We start from the raw sequence: 20742 nt of genomic DNA on the forward strand, positions 1-20742 counted from the left end.
ATCCTATACTCCATTATATCCTATCCGCTATCCCATCATATCCTCTATCCTATAATATCCTCTATCCTATCCAATCCTCTATCCTATCCTCTATCCTATCCTCTATCCTACACTATCCTCTATCCTATCCTATCCTCTATCCTATCCTATCCTCTATCCTATCCTATCCTCTATCCTATCCTATCCTCTATCCTATCCTATCCTCTATCCTATCCTCTATCCTATCCTCTATCCTATCCTCTATCCTATCCTATCCTCTATCCTATCCTATCCTCTATCCTATCCTATCCTCTATCCTATCCTATCCTCTATCCTATCCTATCCTCTATCCTAACCTATCCTCTATCCTATCCTATCCTCTATCCTATCCTATCCTCAACGCTTTCCTATCCTCATTACTATCCTATACTCCATTATATCCTATCAGCTATCGTATCATATCCTCTATCCTATAATATCCTCTATCCTATCGTCTATCCTATCCTATCCTCTATCCTCTCCTATCCTTTATGCTAACCAATCCTCTATCCTATCCTCTATCCTATCCTATCCTCTATCCTATCCTATCCTCTATCCTATCCTATCCTCTATCCTATCCTATCCTCTATCCTATCCTATCCTCTATCCTATCCTATCCTCTATCCTATCCTATCCTCTATCCTATCCTATCCTCTATCCTATCCTATCCTCTATCCTATCCTATCCTCTATCCTATCCTATCCTCTATCCTATCCTATCCTCTATGCTATCCTATCCTCTATCCTATGCTATACTCCATTATATCCTTGCCGCTATCCCATCATATCCTCTATCCTATAATATCCTCTATCCTATCCAATCCTCTATCCTATCCTCTATCCTATCCTCTATCCTACCCTATCCTCTATCCTCTCCTATCCTTTATACTAACCAATCCTCTATCCTATCCTCTATCCTATCCTATCCTCTATCCTATCCTATCCTCTATCCTATCCTATCCTCTATCCTATCCTATCCTCTATCCTCTCCTATCCTCTATCCTATCCTATCCTCTATCCTATCCTATCCTATCCTCTATCCTAACCTATCCTCTATCTTATCCTATCCTCTATCCTATCCTATCCTGAACCCTATCCTATCCTCATTCCTATCCTATACTCCATTATATCCTATCCGCTATCCTATCCTATCCTCTATCCTATCCTATACTCTATCCTAACCTATCCTCTATCCTATCCTATTCTCTATCCTATCCTATCCTGAACCCTATCCTATCCTCTATCCTACCCTATCCTCTATCCTATCCTATCCTCTATCCTATCCTATCCTCTATCCTATCCTATCCTCTATCCTATCCTATCCTCTATCCTATCCTATCCTCTATCCTATCCTATCCTCTATCCTATCCTCTATCCTATCCTCTATCCTATCCTCTATCCTATCCTCTATCCTATCCTATCCTCTATCCTATCCTATCCTATCCTCTATCCTATCCTATCCTCTATCCTATCCTATCCTCTATCCTATCCTATCCTCTATCCTATCCTATCCTCTATCCTATCCTATCCTCTATCCTCTATCCTATCCTATCCTCTATCCTATCCTATCCTCTATCCTATCCTATCCTCTATCCTATCCTATCCTCTATCCTATCCTATTCTCTATACTATCCTATCCTCTATAATATCGTATCCTGTATCATATCCTATCCTCTTGCCTATAATATCATCTACCCTATCCTATCCTCTATCCTATCCAATCTCTTACCCTATCCTCTATCCTATCCTATCCTCTATCGTCTGCTCTATCCTATCCTATCCTCTATCGTCTGCTCTATCCTATCCTATCCACTATCCTATCCTATCCACAATGCTATCCTATTCTCTATCCTCACCTATCCTTTATACTATCCAATCCTCTATCCTAACCTATCCTCTATCCTATCCTATCCTCTTTCCTATCCTATCCTCTATCCTATCATATCCTCTATCCTAACCTACCCTCTATCCTATCCTATCCTCTATCCTATCCTATCCTCAACGCTATCCTATCCTCATTCCTATGCTATACTCCATTATATCCTATCCGCTATCCCATCATATCCTCTATCCTATAATATCCTCTATCCTATCCAATCCTCTATCCTATCCTCTATCCTATCCTCTATCCTACCCTATCCTCTATCCTATCCTATCCTCTATCCTATCCTATCCTCAACGCTATCCTATCCTCATTCCTATCCTATACTCCATTATATCCTATCCGCTATCCCATCATATCCTCTATCCTATAATATCCTCTATCCTATCCAATCCTCTATCCTATCCTCTATCCTATCCTCTATCCTACCCTATCCTCTATCCTATCCTATCCTCTATCCTATCCTATCCTCTATCCTATCCTATCCTCTATCCTATCCTATCCTCTATCCTATCCTATCCTCTATCCTATCCTCTATCCTATCCTCTATCCTATCCTCTATCCTATCCTATCCTCTATCCTATCCTATCCTCTATCCTATCCTATCCTCTATCCTATCCTATCCTCTATCCTATCCTATCCTCTATCCTAACCTATCCTCTATCCTATCCTATCCTCTATCCTATCCTATCCTCAACGCTTTCCTATCCTCATTACTATCCTATACTCCATTATATCCTATCAGCTATCGTATCATATCCTCTATCCTATAATATCTCTCTATCCTATCGTCTATCCTATCCTATCCTCTATCCTCTCCTATCCTTTATGCTAACCAATCCTCTATCCTATCCTCTATCCTATCCTATCCTCTATCCTATCCTATCCTCTATCCTATCCTATCCTCTATCCTATCCTATCCTCTATCCTATCCTATCCTCTATCCTATCCTATCCTCTATCCTATCCTATCCTCTATCCTATCCTATCCTCTATCCTATCCTATCCTCTATCCTATCCTATCCTCTATCCTATCCTATCCTCTATCCTATCCTATCCTCTATCCTATCCTATCCTCTATCCTATCCTATCCTCTATCCTATCCTATCCTCTATCCTATCCTATCCTCTATGCTATCCTATCCTCTATCCTATGCTATACTCCATTATATCCTATCCGCTATCCCATCATATCCTCTATCCTATAATATCCTCTACCCTATCCAATCCTCTATCCTATCCTCTATCCTATCCTCTATCCTACCCTATCCTCTATCCTCTCCTATCCTTTATACTAACCAATCCTCTATCCTATCCTCTATCCTATCCTATCCTCTATCCTATCCTATCCTCTATCCTATCCTATCCTCTATCCTATCCTATCCTCTATCCTCTCCTATCCTCTATCCTATCCTATCCTCTATCCTATCCTATCCTCTATCCTATCCTATCCTCTATCCTATCCTATCCTCTATCCTATCCTCTATCCTATCCTCTATCCTATCCTCTATCCTATCCTCTATCCTATCCTATCCTCTATCCTATCCTATCCTATCCTCTATCCTATCCTATCCTCTATCCTATCCTATCCTCTATCCTATCCTATCCTCTATCCTATCCTATCCTCTATCCTATCCTATCCTCTATCCTCTATCCTATCCTATCCTCTATCCTATCCTATCCTCTATCCTATCCTATCCTCTATCCTATCCTATCCTCTATCCTATCCTATTCTCTATACTATCCTATCCTCTATAATATCGTATCCTGTATCATATCCTATCCTCTTGCCTATAATATCATCTACCCTATCCTATCCTCTATCCTATCCAATCTCTTACCCTATCCTCTATCCTATCCTATCCTCTATCGTCTGCTCTATCCTATCCTATCCTCTATCGTCTGCTCTATCCTATCCTATCCACTATCCTATCCTATCCACAATGCTATCCTATTCTCTATCCTCACCTATCCTTTATACTATCCAATCCTCTATCCTAACCTATCCTCTATCCTATCCTATCCTCTTTCCTATCCTATCCTCTATCCTATCATATCCTCTATCCTAACCTACCCTCTATCCTATCCTATCCTCTATCCTATCCTATCCTCAACGCTATCCTATCCTCATTCCTATGCTATACTCCATTATATCCTATCCGCTATCCCATCATATCCTCTATCCTATAATATCCTCTATCCTATCCAATCCTCTATCCTATCCTCTATCCTATCCTCTATCCTACCCTATCCTCTATCCTATCCTATCCTCTATCCTATCCTATCCTCAACGCTATCCTATCCTCATTCCTATCCTATACTCCATTATATCCTATCCGCTATCCCATCATATCCTCTATCCTATAATATCCTCTATCCTATCCAATCCTCTATCCTATCCTCTATCCTATCCTCTATCCTACCCTATCCTCTATCCTATCCTATCCTCTATCCTATCCTATCCTCTATCCTATCCTATCCTCTATCCTATCCTATCCTCTATCCTATCCTATCCTCTATCCTATCCTCTATCCTATCCTCTATCCTATCCTCTATCCTATCCTATCCTCTATCCTATCCTATCCTCTATCCTATCCTATCCTCTATCCTATCCTATCCTCTATCCTATCCTATCCTCTATCCTAACCTATCCTCTATCCTATCCTATCCTCTATCCTATCCTATCCTCAACGCTTTCCTATCCTCATTACTATCCTATACTCCATTATATCCTATCAGCTATCGTATCATATCCTCTATCCTATAATATCTCTCTATCCTATCGTCTATCCTATCCTATCCTCTATCCTCTCCTATCCTTTATGCTAACCAATCCTCTATCCTATCCTCTATCCTATCCTATCCTCTATCCTATCCTATCCTCTATCCTATCCTATCCTCTATCCTATCCTATCCTCTATCCTATCCTATCCTCTATCCTATCCTATCCTCTATCCTATCCTATCCTCTATCCTATCCTATCCTCTATCCTATCCTATCCTCTATCCTATCCTATCCTCTATCCTATCCTATCCTCTATCCTATCCTATCCTCTATCCTATCCTATCCTCTATCCTATCCTATCCTCTATCCTATCCTATCCTCTATGCTATCCTATCCTCTATCCTATGCTATACTCCATTATATCCTATCCGCTATCCCATCATATCCTCTATCCTATAATATCCTCTATCCTATCCAATCCTCTATCCTATCCTCTATCCTATCCTCTATCCTACCCTATCCTCTATCCTCTCCTATCCTTTATACTAACCAATCCTCTATCCTATCCTCTATCCTATCCTATCCTCTATCCTATCCTATCCTCTATCCTATCCTATCCTCTATCCTATCCTATCCTCTATCCTCTCCTATCCTCTATCCTATCCTATCCTCTATCCTATCCTATCCTATCCTCTATCCTAACCTATCCTCTATCTTATCCTATCCTCTATCCTATCCTATCCTGAACCCTATCCTATCCTCATTCCTATCCTATACTCCATTATATCCTATCCGCTATCCTATCCTATCCTCTATCCTATCCTATACTCTATCCTAACCTATCCTCTATCCTATCCTATTCTCTATCCTATCCTATCCTGAACCCTATCCTATCCTCTATCCTACCCTATCCTCTATCCTATCCTATCCTCTATCCTATCCTATCCTCTATCCTATCCTATCCTCTATCCTATCCTATCCTCTATCCTATCCTATCCTCTATCCTATCCTATCCTCTATCCTATCCTATCCTCTATCCTATCCTCTATCCTATCCTCTATCCTATCCTCTATCCTATCCTCTATCCTATCCTATCCTCTATCCTATCCTATCCTATCCTCTATCCTATCCTATCCTCTATCCTATCCTATCCTCTATCCTATCCTATCCTCTATCGTAACCTATCCTCTATCCTATCCTATCCTCTATCCTATCCTATCCTCAACGCTTTCCTATCCTCATTACTATCCTATACTCCATTATATCCTATCAGCTATCGTATCATATCCTCTATCCTATAATATCCTCTATCCTATCCTATCCTCTATCCTCTCCTATCCTTTATACTAACCAATCCTCTATCCTATCCTCTATCCTATCCTATCCTCTATCCTATCCTATCCTCTATCCTATCCTATCCTCTATCCTATCCTATCCTCTATCCTATCCTATCCTCTATCCTATCCTATCCTCTATCCTATCCTATCCTCTATCCTATCCTATCCTCTATCCTATCCTATCCTCTATCCTATCCTATCCTCTATCCTATCCTATCCTCTATCCTATCCTATCCTCTATCCTATCCTATCCTCTATCCTATCCTATCCTCTATCCTAACCTATCCTCTATCCTATCCTATCCTCTATCCTATCCTATCCTCAACGCTTTCCTATCCTCATTACTATCCTATACTCCATTATATCCTATCAGCTATCGTATCATATCCTCTATCCTATAATATCCTCTATCCTATTGTCTATCCTATCCTATCCTCTATCCTCTCCTATCCTTTATACTAACCAATCCTCTATCCTATCCTCTATCCTATCCTATCCTCTATCCTATCCTATCCTCTATCCTATCCTATCCTCTATCCTATCCTATCCTCTATCCTATCCTATCCTCTATCCTATCCTATCCTCTATCCTATCCTATCCTCTATCCTATCCTATCCTCTATCCTATCCTATCCTCTATCCTATCCTATCCTCTATCCTATCCTATCCTCTATCCTATCCTATCCTCTATCCTATCCTATCCTCTATCCTATCCTATCCTCTATGCTATCCTATCCTGTATCCTATGCTATACTCCATTATATCCTATCCGCTATCCCATCATATCCTCTATCCTATAATATCCTCTATCCTATCCAATCCTCTATCCTATCCTCTATCCTATCCTCTATCCTACCCTATCCTCTATCCTCTCCTATCCTTTATACTAACCAATCCTCTATCCTATCCTCTATCCTATCCTATCCTCTATCCTATCCTATCCTCTATCCTATCCTATCCTCTATCCTATCCTATCCTCTATCCTCTCCTATCCTCTATCCTATCCTATCCTCTATCCTATCCTATCCTATCCTCTATCCTAACCTATCCTCTATCTTATCCTATCCTCTATCCTATCCTATCCTGAACCCTATCCTATCCTCATTCCTATCCTATACTCCATTATATCCTATCCGCTATCCTATCCTATCCTCTATCCTATCCTATACTCTATCCTAACCTATCCTCTATCCTATCCTATTCTCTATCCTATCCTATCCTGAACCGTATCCTATCCTCTATCCTACCCTATCCTCTATCCTATCCTATCCTCTATCCTATCCTATCCTCTATCCTATCCTATCCTCTATCCTATCCTATCCTCTATCCTATCCTATCCTCTATCCTATCCTCTATCCTATCCTCTATCCTATCCTATCCTCTATCCTATCCTATCCTCTATCCTATCCTATCCTCTATCCTATCCTATCCTCTATCCTATCCTATCCTCTATCCTAACCTATCCTCTATCCTATCCTATCCTCTATCCTATCCTATCCTCAACGCTTTCCTATCCTCATTACTATCCTATACTCCATTATATCCTATCAGCTATCGTATCATATCCTCTATCCTATAATATCCTCTATCCTATCCTCTATCCTATCCTATCCTCTATCCTCTCCTATCCTTTATACTAACCAATCCTCTATCCTATCCTCTATCCTATCCTATCCTCTATCCTATCCTATCCTCTATCCTATCCTATCCTCTATCCTATCCTATCCTCTATCCTATCCTATCCTCTATCCTATCCTATCCTCTATCCTATCCTATCCTCTATCCTATCCTATCCTCTATCCTATCCTATCCTCTATCCTATCCTATCCTCTATCCTATCCTATCCTCTATCCTATCCTATCCTCTATCCTATCCTATCCTCTATCCTATCCTATCCTCTATCCTATCCTATCCTCTATCCTATCCTATCCTCTATCCTATCCTATCCTCTATCCTATCCTATCCTCTATCCTATCCTATCCTCTATCCTATCCTATCCTCTATCCTATCCTATCCTCTATCCTATCCTATCCTCTATCCTATCCTATCCTCTATCCTATCCTATCCTCTATCCTATCCTATCCTCTATCCTATCCTATTCTCTACACTATCCTAACCTCTATCCTATCCTATCCTCAACCCTATCCTATCCTCATTCCTATCCTATACTCCATTATATCCTATCCTCTATCCTATCCCATCCTCTATCCTATCCTATCCTCTATCCTATCCTATCCTCTATCCTATCCTATCCTGAACCCTATCCTATCCTCATTCCTATCCTATCCTCATTCCTATCCTATACTCCATTATATCCTATCCGCTATCCTATCCAATCCTCTATCCTATCCTCTATCCTATCCTATCCTCTATCCTATCCTATCCTCTATCCTATCCTATCCTCTATCCTATCCTATCCTCTATGCTATCCTATCCTCTATCCTATCCTATACTCTATCCTAACCTATCCTCTATCCTATCCTATTCTCTATCCTATCCTATCCTCTATAATATCGTATCCTCTATCATATCCTATCCTCTTGCCTATGATATCATCTACCCTATCGTATCCTCTATCCTATCCAATCTCCTACCCTATCCTCTATCCTATCCTATTATCTATCGTCTGCTCTATCCTATTCTATCCACTATCCTATCCTATCCTCAATGCTATCCTATTCTCTATCCTCACCTATCCTTTATACTATCCAATCCTCTATCCTAACCTATCCTCTATCCTATCCTATCCTCTTTCCTATCCTATCCTCGATCCTATCCTATCCTCTATCCCAACCTACCCTCTATCCTATCCTATCCTCTATCCTATCCTATCCTCAACGATATCCTATCCTCATTCCTATCCTATACTCCATTATATCCTGTCCGCTATCCTATCATATCCTCTATCCTATAATATCCTCTATCCTATCCAATCCTCTATCCTATCCTCTATCCCATCCTCTATCCTATCCTCTATCCTATCCTATCCTCTATCCTATCCTATCCTCTATCCTATCCTATCCTCTATCCTAACCTATCCTCTATCCTATCCTATCCTCTATCCTATCCTATCCTCAACGCTATCCTATCCTCATTACTATCCTATACTCCATTATATCCTATCCGCTATCGTATCATATCCTCTATCCTATAATATCCTCTATCCTATCCAATCCTCTATCCTATCCTCTATCATATCCTCTATCCTATCCTATCCTCTATCCTATCCTCTATCCTATCCTCTATCCTATCCTATCCTCTATCCTCTCCTATCCTTTATACTAACCAATCCTCTATCCTATCCTCTATCCTATCCTATCCTATCCTCTATCCTATCCTATCCTCTATCCTATCCTATCCTCTATCCTATCCTATCCTCTATCCTATCCTATCCTGAGTCCTATCCTATCCTCTATCCTATCCTATCCTCTATCCTATCCTATCCTCTATCCTATCCTATCCTCTATCCTATCCTATCCTCTATCCTATCCTATCCTCAACGATATCCTATCCTCATTCCTATCCTATACTCCATTATATCCTGTCCGCTATCCTATCATATCCTCTATCCTATAATATCCTCTATCCTATCCAATCCTCTATCCTATCCTCTATCCCATTCTCTATCCTATCCTCTATCCTATCCTATCCTCTATCCTATCCTATCCTCTATCCTATCCTATCCTCTATCCTAACCTATCCTCTATCCTATCCTATCCTCTATCCTATCCTATCCTCAACGCTATCCTATCCTCATTACTATCCTATACTCCATTATATCCTATCCGCTATCGTATCATATCCTCTATCCTATAATATCCTCTATCCTATCCAATCCTCTATCCTATCCTCTATCATATCCTCTATCCTATCCTATCCTCTATCCTATCCTCTATCCTATCCTCTATCCTATCCTATCCTCTATCCTCTCCTATCCTTTATACTAACCAATCCTCTATCCTATCCTCTATCCTATCCTATCCTATCCTCTATCCTATCCTATCCTCTATCCTATCCTATCCTCTATCCTATCCTATCCTCTATCCTATCCTATCCTCTATCCTATCCTATCCTCTATCCTATCCTATCCTCTATCCTATCCTATCCTCTATCCTATCCTATCCTCTATCCTATCCTATCCTCTATCCTATCCTATCCTCTATCCTATCCTATCCTCTATCCTATCCTATCCTCCATCGTCTCCTATCCTCTATCCTATCCAATCCCCTATCCTATCCTCGATCCTATCCTATCCTCTATCGTCTGCTCTATCCTATCCTATCCACTATCCTATCCTATCCTCAATGCTATCCTATTCTCTATCCTCACCTATCCTTTATACTATCCAATCCTCTATCCTATCCTATCCTCTATCCTATCCTATCCTCCATCGTCTCCTATCCTCTATCCTATCCAATCCCCTATCCTATCCTCTATCCTATCCTATCCTCTATCCTATCCAATCCCCTATCTTATCTTATATCGTCTCCTGTCCTCTATCCTATCCAATCCTCTATCCTATCCTCTATCCTATCCTATCCTCTATCCTATCCTATCCTCCATCCTATCCTATCCTCTATCCTATCCTATCCTCTATCCTGTCCTATCCTCTATAATATCGTATCCTCTATCATATCCTATCCTCTTTCCTATTATATCATCTATCCTATCCAATCTCTACCGTCTCCTTTCCTCCATCCTATCCAAACCCCTATCTTATCTTCTATCGTCTCCTGTCCTCTATCCTATACAATCCCCTATCCTATAATCTATCCTATCCTATCCTCTATCCTATCCTACCATCAATCCTATCCTATCCTATGCTCTATCCTATTCTATACTCTATCCTATCCCATCCTCTATCCTATCCTATCCTCTATCCTATCCTATCCTCTATCCTATCCTATCCTCTATCCTAACCTATCCTCTATCCTATCCTATCCTCTATCCTATCCTATCCTGTATCCTATCCTATCCTCTATCCTATCCTATCCTCTATCCTGTCCTATCCTCTATAATATCGTATACTCTATCATATCCTATCCTCTTTCCTATAATATCATCTATCCTATCCAATCTCTATCGTCTCCTTTCCTCTATCCTATCCAATCCCCTATCCTATCTTCTATCGTCTCCTGTCATCTATCCTATCCAATCTCTATCGTCTCCTTTCCCCTATCCTATCCAATCCCCTATCCTATCTTCTATCGTCTCCTGTCATCTATCCTATCCAATCCCCTATCCTATCCTATCCTCTATCCTATCCTATCCTCTATCCTATCCTATCCTCTATCCTATCCTATCCTCTATCCTATCCTATCCTCTATCCTATCCTATCCTCTATCCTATCCTATCCTCTATCCTATCCTATCCTCTATCCTATCCTATCCTCTATCCTATCCTATCCTCTATCCTAACCTATCCTCTATCTTATCCAATCGTCTATCCTATCCTATCCTCTATCCTATCCTATCCTCCATCGTCTCCTATCCTCTATCCTATCCAATCCCCTATCCTATCCTCGATCCTATCCTATCCTCTATCGTCTGCTCTATCCTATCCTATCCACTATCCTATCCTATCCTCAATGCTATCCTATTCTCTATCCTCACCTATCCTTTATACTATCCAATCCTCTATCCTATCCTATCCTCTATCCTATCCTATCCTCCATAGTCTCCTATCCTCTATCCTATCCAATCCCCTATCCTATCCTCTATCCTATCCTATCCTCTATCCTATCCAATCCCCTATCTTATCTTATATCGTCTCCTGTCCTCTATCCTATCCAATCCTCTATCCTATCCTCTATCCTATCCTATCCTCTATCCTATCCTATCCTCTATCCTATCCTATCCTCTATCCTATCCTATCCTCTATCCTATCCTATCCTCTATCCTGTCCTATCCTCTATCCTATCCTATCCTCTATCCTATCCTATCCTCCATCCTATCCTATCCTCTATCCTATCCTATCCTCTATCCTGTCCTATCCTCTATAATATCGTATCCTCTATCATATCCTATCCTCTTTCCTATTATATCATCTATCCTATCCAATCTCTATCGTCTCCTTTCCTCCATCCTATCCAATCCCCTATCTTATCTTCTATCGTCTCCTGTCCTCTATCCTATACAATCCCCTATCCTATAATCTATCCTATCCTATCCTCTATCCTATCCTACCATCAATCCTATCCTATCCTATGCTCTATCCTATTCTATACTCAATCCTATCCCATCCTCTATCCTATCCTATCCTCTATCCTATCCTATCCTCTATCCTAACCTATCCTCTATCCTATCCTATCCTCTATCCTATCCTATCCTGTATCCTATCCTATCCTCTATCCTATCCTATCCTCTATCCTGTCCTATCCTCTATAATATCGTATACTCTATCATATCCTATCCTCTTTCCTATAATATCATCTATCCTATCCAATCTCTATCGTCTCCTTTCCTCTATCCTATCCAATCCCCTATCCTATCTTCTATCGTCTCCTGTCATCTATCCTATCCAATCTCTATCGTCTCCTTTCCTCTATCCTATCCAATCCCCTATCCTATCTTCTATCGTCTCCTGTCATCTATCCTATCCAATCCCCTATCCTATCCTCTATCCTATCCTATCCTCTATCCTACCCTCAATCCTATCCTATCCTATGCTCTATCCTATCCTATCCTCTATCCTATCCTATCCTCTATCGTATCCTATCCTCTATCCTATCCTATCCTCTATCCTATCCTATCCTCTATCCTATCCTATCCTCTATCCTATCCTATCCTCTATCCTATCCTATCCTCTATCCTATCCTATCCTCTATCCTATCCTATCCTCTATCCTATCCTATCCTCTATCCTATCCTATCCTCTATCCTATCCTATCCTCTATCCTATCCAATCCCCTATCTTATCTTATATCGTCTCCTGTCCTCTATCCTATCCAATCCTCTATCCTATCCTCTATCCTATCCTATCCTCTATCCTATCCTATCCTCTATCCTATCCTATCCTCTATCCTATCCTATCCTCTATCCTATCCTATCCTCTATCCTATCCTATCCTCTATCCTATCCTATCTTCTATCCTATCCTATAATCTATCCTATCCTATCCTCTATCCTATCCTATCCTCTATCCTATCCTATCCTCTATCCTATCCTATCCTCTATCCTATGCTATCCTCTATCCTATCCTATCCTCTATCCTATCTTATCCTCTATCCTATCCTATCCTCTATCCTATCCTATCCTATCCTCTATCCTATCCTATCCTCTATCCTATCCTATCCTATCCTCTATCCTAACCTATCCTCTATCTTATCCTATCCTCTATCCTATCCTATCCTGAACCCTATCCTATCCTCATTCCTATCCTATACTCCATTATATCCTATCCGCTATCCTATCATATCCTCTATCCTATCCTCTATCCTATCCTCTATCCTATCCTATCCTCTATCCTATCCTATCCTCTATCCTATCCTATCCTCTATCCTATCCTATCCTCTATCCTATCCTATCCTCTATCCTATACTATCCGCTATCCTATCCTATCCTCTATCCTATCCTATACTCTATCCTAACCTATCCTCTATCCTATCCTATTCTCTATCCTATCCTATCCTGAACCCTATCCTATCCTCATTCCTAACCTATACTCCATTATATCCTATCCGCTATCCTATCATATCCTCTATCCTATCCAATCCTCTATCCTATCCTGTCCTCTATCCTATCCTATCCTCTATCCTATTCTATCCTCTATCCTATCCTATCCTCTATCCTATCCTATCCTCTATCCTATCCTATCCTATCCTACCCTCTATCCTCTATCCTATCCTATCCACTATCCTATCCTATCCTCTATCCTATCCTATCCTATCCTCTATCCTATCCTATCCTCTATCCTATCCTATCCTCTATCCTATCCTATCCTCTATCCTATCCTATCCTCTATCCTATCCTATCCTCTATCCTATCCTATCCTCTATCCTATCCTATCCTCTATCCTATCCTATCCTCTATCCTATCCTATCCTCTATCCTATCCTATCCTCTATCCTATCCTATCCTCTATCCTATCCTATCCTCTATCCTATCCTATCCTAACATATCCTCTATCCTATCCTATACACTATCCTAACCTATCCTCTATCCTATCCTATTCTCTATCCTATCCTATCCTCTATAATATCGTATCCTCTATCATATCCTATCCTCTTGCCTATGATATCATCTACCCTATCGTATCCTCTATCCTATCCAATCTCCTACCCTATCCTCTATCCTATCCTATCCTCTATCGTCTGCTCTATCCTACCCTATCCACTATCCTATCCTATCCTCAATGCTATCCTATTCTCTATCCTCACCTATCCTTTATACTATCCAATCCTCTATCCTAACCTATCCTCTATCCTATCCTATCCTCTTTCCTATCCTATCCTCTATCCTATCCTATCCTCTATCCTAACCTACCCTCTATCCTATCCTATCCTCTATCCTATCCTATCCTCAACGCTATCCTATCCTCATTCCTATCCTATACTCCATTATATCCTATCCGCTATCCTATCATATCCTCTATCCTATAATATCCTCTATCCTATCCAATCCTCTATCCTATCCTATATCCTATCCTCTATCCTATCCTCTATCCTATCCTCTATCCTATCCTCTATCCTATCCTATCCTCTATCCTATCCTATCCTCAACGCTATCCTATCCTCATTACTATCCTATACTCCATTATATCCTATCCGCTATCGTATCATATCCTCTATCCTATAATATCCTCTATCCTATCCAATCCTCTATCCTATCCTCTATCATATCCTCTATCCTATCCTATCCTCTATCCTATCCTATCCTCTATCCTATCCTATCCTCTATCCTATCCTATCCTATCCTCTATCCTATCCTATCCTCTATCCTATCCTATCCTCTATCCTAACCTATCCTCTATCCTATCCTATCCTCTATCCTATCCTATCCTCAACGCTATCCTATCCTCATTACTATCCTATACTCCATTATATCCTATCCGCTATCGTATCATATCCTCTATCCTATAATATCCTCTATCCTATCCAATCCTCTATCCTATCCTCTATCATATCCTCTATCCTATCCTATCCTCTATCCTATCCTATCCTCTATCCTCTCCTATCCTTTATACTAACCAATCCTCTATCCTATCCTCTATCCTATCCTATACTCTATCCTAACCTATCCTCTATCCTATCCTATCCTCTATCCTATCCAATCCTACATCCTATCCTATCCGCTTTGCTATCCTATCCTCTATCCTATCCTATCCTATCCGCTTTGCTATCCTATCCTCTATCCTATCCTATCCTCTCTCCTATCCTATCCTCCATCGTCTCCTATCCTCTATCCTATCCAATCCCCTACCCTATCCTCTATCCTATCATATCCTCTATCCTATCCAATCCTACATCCTATCCTATCCCCCATCGTCTCCTATCCTCTATCCTATCCAATCCCCTATCCTATCCTCTATCCTATCCTATCCTCTATCCTATCCTATCCTCTATCATATCCTATTCTCTATCGTCTCCTGTCCTCTATTCTATCAAATCCCCTATCTTATCCTCTATCGTGTCCTGTCCTCTATCCTATCCAATCCCCTATCCTATCCTCTATGCTATCGTATCCTCTATAATATCGTAACCTCTATCATATTCTATCCTCTATCCTATAATATCATCTATCCTCTATCCTATCCTATCCTCTATACTATCCTATCCTCTATTCTATCCTATCCTCTATCCTATCCTATCCTCTATCTGATCCTATCCTCTAGCCTATCCTATCCTCTATCCTATCCTATCCTCTATAATATCGTATCCTCTATCATATCCTATCCTCTTGCCTATAATATCATCTATCCTATCCTATTCTCTATCCTATCCTATCCTCTATCGTCTCCTATCCTCTATCCTATCCAATCCCCTATCCAATCCTCTATCCTATCGTATCCTGTATAATATCGTATCCTCTATCATATTCTATCGTCTTTCCTATAATATCATCTATCCTATCCTATCCTCTATCCTATCCTATCCGCTTTGCTATCCTATCCTCTATCCTATCCTATCCTATCCGCTTTGCTATCCTATCCTCTATCCTATCCTATCCTCTCTCCTATCCTATCCTCTACCCTATCCAATCCCCTACCCTATCCTCTATCCTATCATATCCTCTATCATATCCTATTCTCTATCGTCTCCTGTCCTCTATTCTATCAAATCCCCTATCTTATCCTCTATCGTGTCCTGTCCCCTATCCTATCCAATCCCCTATCCTATCCTCTATGCTATCGTATCCTCTATAATATCGTAACCTTTATCATATTCTATCCTCTATCCTATAATATCATCTATCCTCTATCCTATCCTATCCTCTATCCTATCCTATCCTCTATCTGATCCTATCCTCCAGCCTATCCTATCCTCTATCCTATCCTATCCTCTATAATATCGTATCCTCTATCATATCCTATCCTCTTGCCTATAATATCATCTATCCTATCCTATTCTCTATCCTATCCAATCCTCTATCGTCTCCTATCCTCTATCCTATCCAATCCCCTATCCAATCCTCTATCCTATCGTATCCTGTATAATATCGTATCCTCTATCATATTCTATCCTCTATCCTATAATATCATCTATCCTATCCTCTCCTCTATCCTATCCTACCCTCTATCCTATCCTATCGTATCCTCTATCCTATCCTATCGTATCCTCTATCCTATCCTATCGTATCCTCTATCCTATCCTATCCTCTATCCTATCCTATCCTCTATCCTATCCTATCCTCTATCCTATCCTCTATCCTATCCTATCCTCTATAATATCGTATCCTCTATCATATCCTATCCTTTTGCCTATAATATCATCTACCCTATCCTATCCTCTATCCTATCCAATCCCCTACCCTATCCTCTATCCTATCCTATCCTCTATCGTCTGCTCTATCCTATCCTATCCACTATCCTATCCTATCCTCAATGCTATCCTATTCTCTATCCTCACCTATCCTTTATAGTATCCAATCCTCTATCCTATCCTATCCTCTATCCTATCCTATCCTCCATCGTCTCCTATCCTCTATCCTATCCAATCCCCTATCCTATCCTCTATCCTATCCTATCCTCCATCCTATCCTATCCTCTATCCTGTCCTATCCTCTATAATATCGTATCCTCTATCATATCCTATCCTATCCGAGTTTGTTACATATATATACATTAATGTTGGTGACGATCGATCGTCGGCAGTCAGCTGGGACGATCTGACATTCATCCGTTTGTCTCGTCTGCTCGTTTCACTGGTAACCGGTTGTCATTACAAGCCGACGATCGATTTGTTTATAACAACCTGATGTTTGAGCGTGAACAGCGTAACACCAGAATTTGTAAAACCGTCAAACAATAAAGATCTTCTTCCTACAAATCTCAGAAGTGGGATACGAAAAATTTGCGTGAAATTTCGTAAATTTTGTTCGCGACTATTGAATTTCGGAGAGTTTGGTATCGTATCTTTGGTGTGAGAGGTGATTTAGTGGCGGTTGTGATCGTGAACTTTTGGACTTTCGTTTGATATCGATTCTGTGCGCTTTGAAAATTGGTGACTCGCGATGTCAGAAAATAGGAGGAATTTGACCAATCTAACCATCGTTGAGCTCAAGGAACTTCTCAGATCCAGGGATATGATGGTCTCAGGCTCGAAAGCCGAATTAGTTGCCCGCTTGATCGAGGCTGACCCGAACATCGAAAACGCTATTCAAGAGAATTACGAGACAGATACAAATACGTCTCTCAGGGAAAGAGAGATAGAGATTCTTCGCCAGGAACGCGATTTTTATCTACGCGAATTGGACTTATTAAGACGAGAGAGAGAATTAACCACACCGACGCGTTCTACGGGGAGTAGCGTTACCGTCAGGCCTACGACAAGCATCAGAACAATCGCTGATTTACTATGTGAATTTTCGGGCGCGGAAAATACGTTCAAAATTTGGAGACAACATGTAGAGCGACTCAGAATGATGTACAGCCTGGACGATTGTGCAACAGTAACCATAATTACGTTGCGCCTACGAGGAAAAGCTTTGAAATGGTTCCATTCTAAACCAAGCCTGTTAGAATTGTCCGCATCACTCTTGCTGGAAGAAATACGGAAGATGTTTGACCATCGGTTAGACAAATTAGCCGTGAGAAGAGAGTTTGAAAACCGTGTGTGGCAAAAGAATGAGTCGTTTCCTGACTACTTCCATGACAAAATTACGTTGGCGAACAACATTTTGGTGGATCCGGAAGAATTGGTGGATCTGGTGATCGACGGAATTCCAGACCCTCAACTTAGAGACCAGGCACGTATGCAGCGCTTGGAGACGGCAGATGAACTTCTCGATACGTTTCGAAAATTATCATTGAGGAGAGTTCGGGAGCTCGAGGATCCGAAACGGCCGATTCCAGGGAGGTTGGTGACGACGAGGGACACCGGCGTTCACGATCGTACCTCCAGGGACTCCGCGCAGGAGAAGATCGTGCGGTGTTTCAACTGCAACGAATCAGGGCATTGGAAGAAGGACTGCACCAAACCAAGGCGGGAATGGGGTTCTTGTTTCAGATGCGGGGAAAAGTCACACCGGGCAAAGGATTGTCCGCAACAGACATTACCAGCCCAGTTACAGCGAAAGCAACAGGCCCCTGCCTCGACGATGACTTCGACTACGCAACCAGGGACGACAACGCACTTGGTCCAACCCTGTCCTCCGGAAACCCCGTTCAGCGTGCCGTTTTCTTGCACAGCCCAGGACAGCAGCGGAGCGACCTCCTACGTTTCCACCGTGGCAATTATCGATTCAGGTTCGCCCGTTAGTTTAATCAGAAGAGATGCGTTACCGTCTAATTTTTGTTTCGAGCGGCCGGTTAATAATAAATTTTATGGCGTAAATTATTCACCAGTTAATATCCTTGGTGAATTTACAACCGAAATTTGTATTAACGATGCACACGTTCCAATTACACTTTTTGTCGTACCAGATACAACTATGTCACACTTCGCATTATTAGGTAGAGATTTTATTCGGTCGCCAACGATTGAGATTAAGTTAGGGAGTTCCGCGGAAATCAAGGTAAAGGAAAGAGAGTCCGAGGAATCGGACAAAGAATTTTTTTTCAAACAAATTCTTAAAATTGATTATCTTGAAAGTCCAAATTCCGCGAGCGACCAATTAAATGTTGATCCAGAATTAGATATTAGTATAGAGAGGAAACTCAAGGAAATTTATTTTTGCAACGACGTTCACGTAGGCGACAATGAGCAATACCCGAATACTGTCGAAGCAGTTATTTCGTTAAAAACCGAGCATCCAATTAGCTTTCGGCCGCGTCGACTAGCTTTTGCAGACAAGGAAAAACTACGTATAATCCTTGACGATTTGTTAAGAGAGGGCACCATTAGGCCCAGTAATTCCCCTTATGCTAGTCCAATTGTGTTGGTCAGAAAAAAGAATGGAGAAATCCGCTTGTGCATTGATTATCGTGAATTAAACAAACATACTATCAGAGACAACTTTCCAGTACCACTTATAGACGATTGTTTAGACCAACTTAGAGACAAGAAATATTACACGAAATTAGATCTTAAAAACGGTTTTCACCACGTAAAAGTCGCTGAAACGTCTGTAAAATATACATCGTTCATTACACCTTTAGGTCAATACGAGTATCTCAAAATGCCATTTGGACTGACCAATGCACCTCGTATTTTTCAAAGATTTTTGAACGAAGTCTTTAGTGATTTACTTAGGCGGAATAAACTATTACTTTATTTAGACGATTTTTTGATAGCTACGGGAACGGTGGACGAACATTTGGATATTTTACGAGAAATATTTCATTTAGCGAGAAAGTTTAATTTACGATTTAGATTAGATAAATGTTCATTTTTATATCGTCAAATAACATATTTGGGATATTCGATATCTGACAACGATATCGCGCCGGCGAAAGAAAATATCGAATCCGTGGTCAATTATCCAACACCGAGAAATATAAAAGAAATACAACGTTTTGTAGGTCTAGCAAGCTATTTCCGCCGATTTATTAAAGATTTCTCACTAATTGCGAGACCCCTGTATGATTTACTACGAAAAAATGCAATTTTTCATTTTGGCCCAGAACAAAACCAGGCATTTCTGACGTTGAAACAACGTCTAACAAATGATCCCGTTTTGGCAATTTACTCTCCAAAACTAGATACAGAACTCCACTGCGACGCTAGTAACAGTGGATTTGGAGCAATTTTACTACAAAAACAAACTAATAAAGTCTTTCGTCCTGTTTTTTATTTTAGTAAAAGGACGACCGCCCAAGAAGGGAAATATCATAGTTTCGAACTCGAATGTTTAGCGGCAGTGTATGCGATTAAGAGATTTCATGTTTATTTATCAGGGATTGCGTTTAAGATAATCACAGACTGCGACAGCTTCAGATTAACCCTTAACAAACAGAACGTTAATCCACGAATATCACGTTGGGCAATGTTTTTACAAAATTACGATTTTACAATCGAACATCGTAGCGGGAGTAAAATGTCACATGTAGACGCACTAAGTCGGTACAACACAATTTTAATACTAGAACCAAATACCTTAGAAGAAATATTGGCAATTAAACAACACCAAGACCGCACAATTCAAGAAATTAAGAATAGATTAGAGGTAAGCGAAGAAAAGTATTATGAGTT

Source organism: Halictus rubicundus, unplaced genomic scaffold, assembly GCF_050948215.1.
Source record: "Halictus rubicundus isolate RS-2024b unplaced genomic scaffold, iyHalRubi1_principal scaffold0039, whole genome shotgun sequence".
NCBI classification, from domain to species: Eukaryota; Metazoa; Arthropoda; class Insecta; order Hymenoptera; family Halictidae; genus Halictus; species Halictus rubicundus.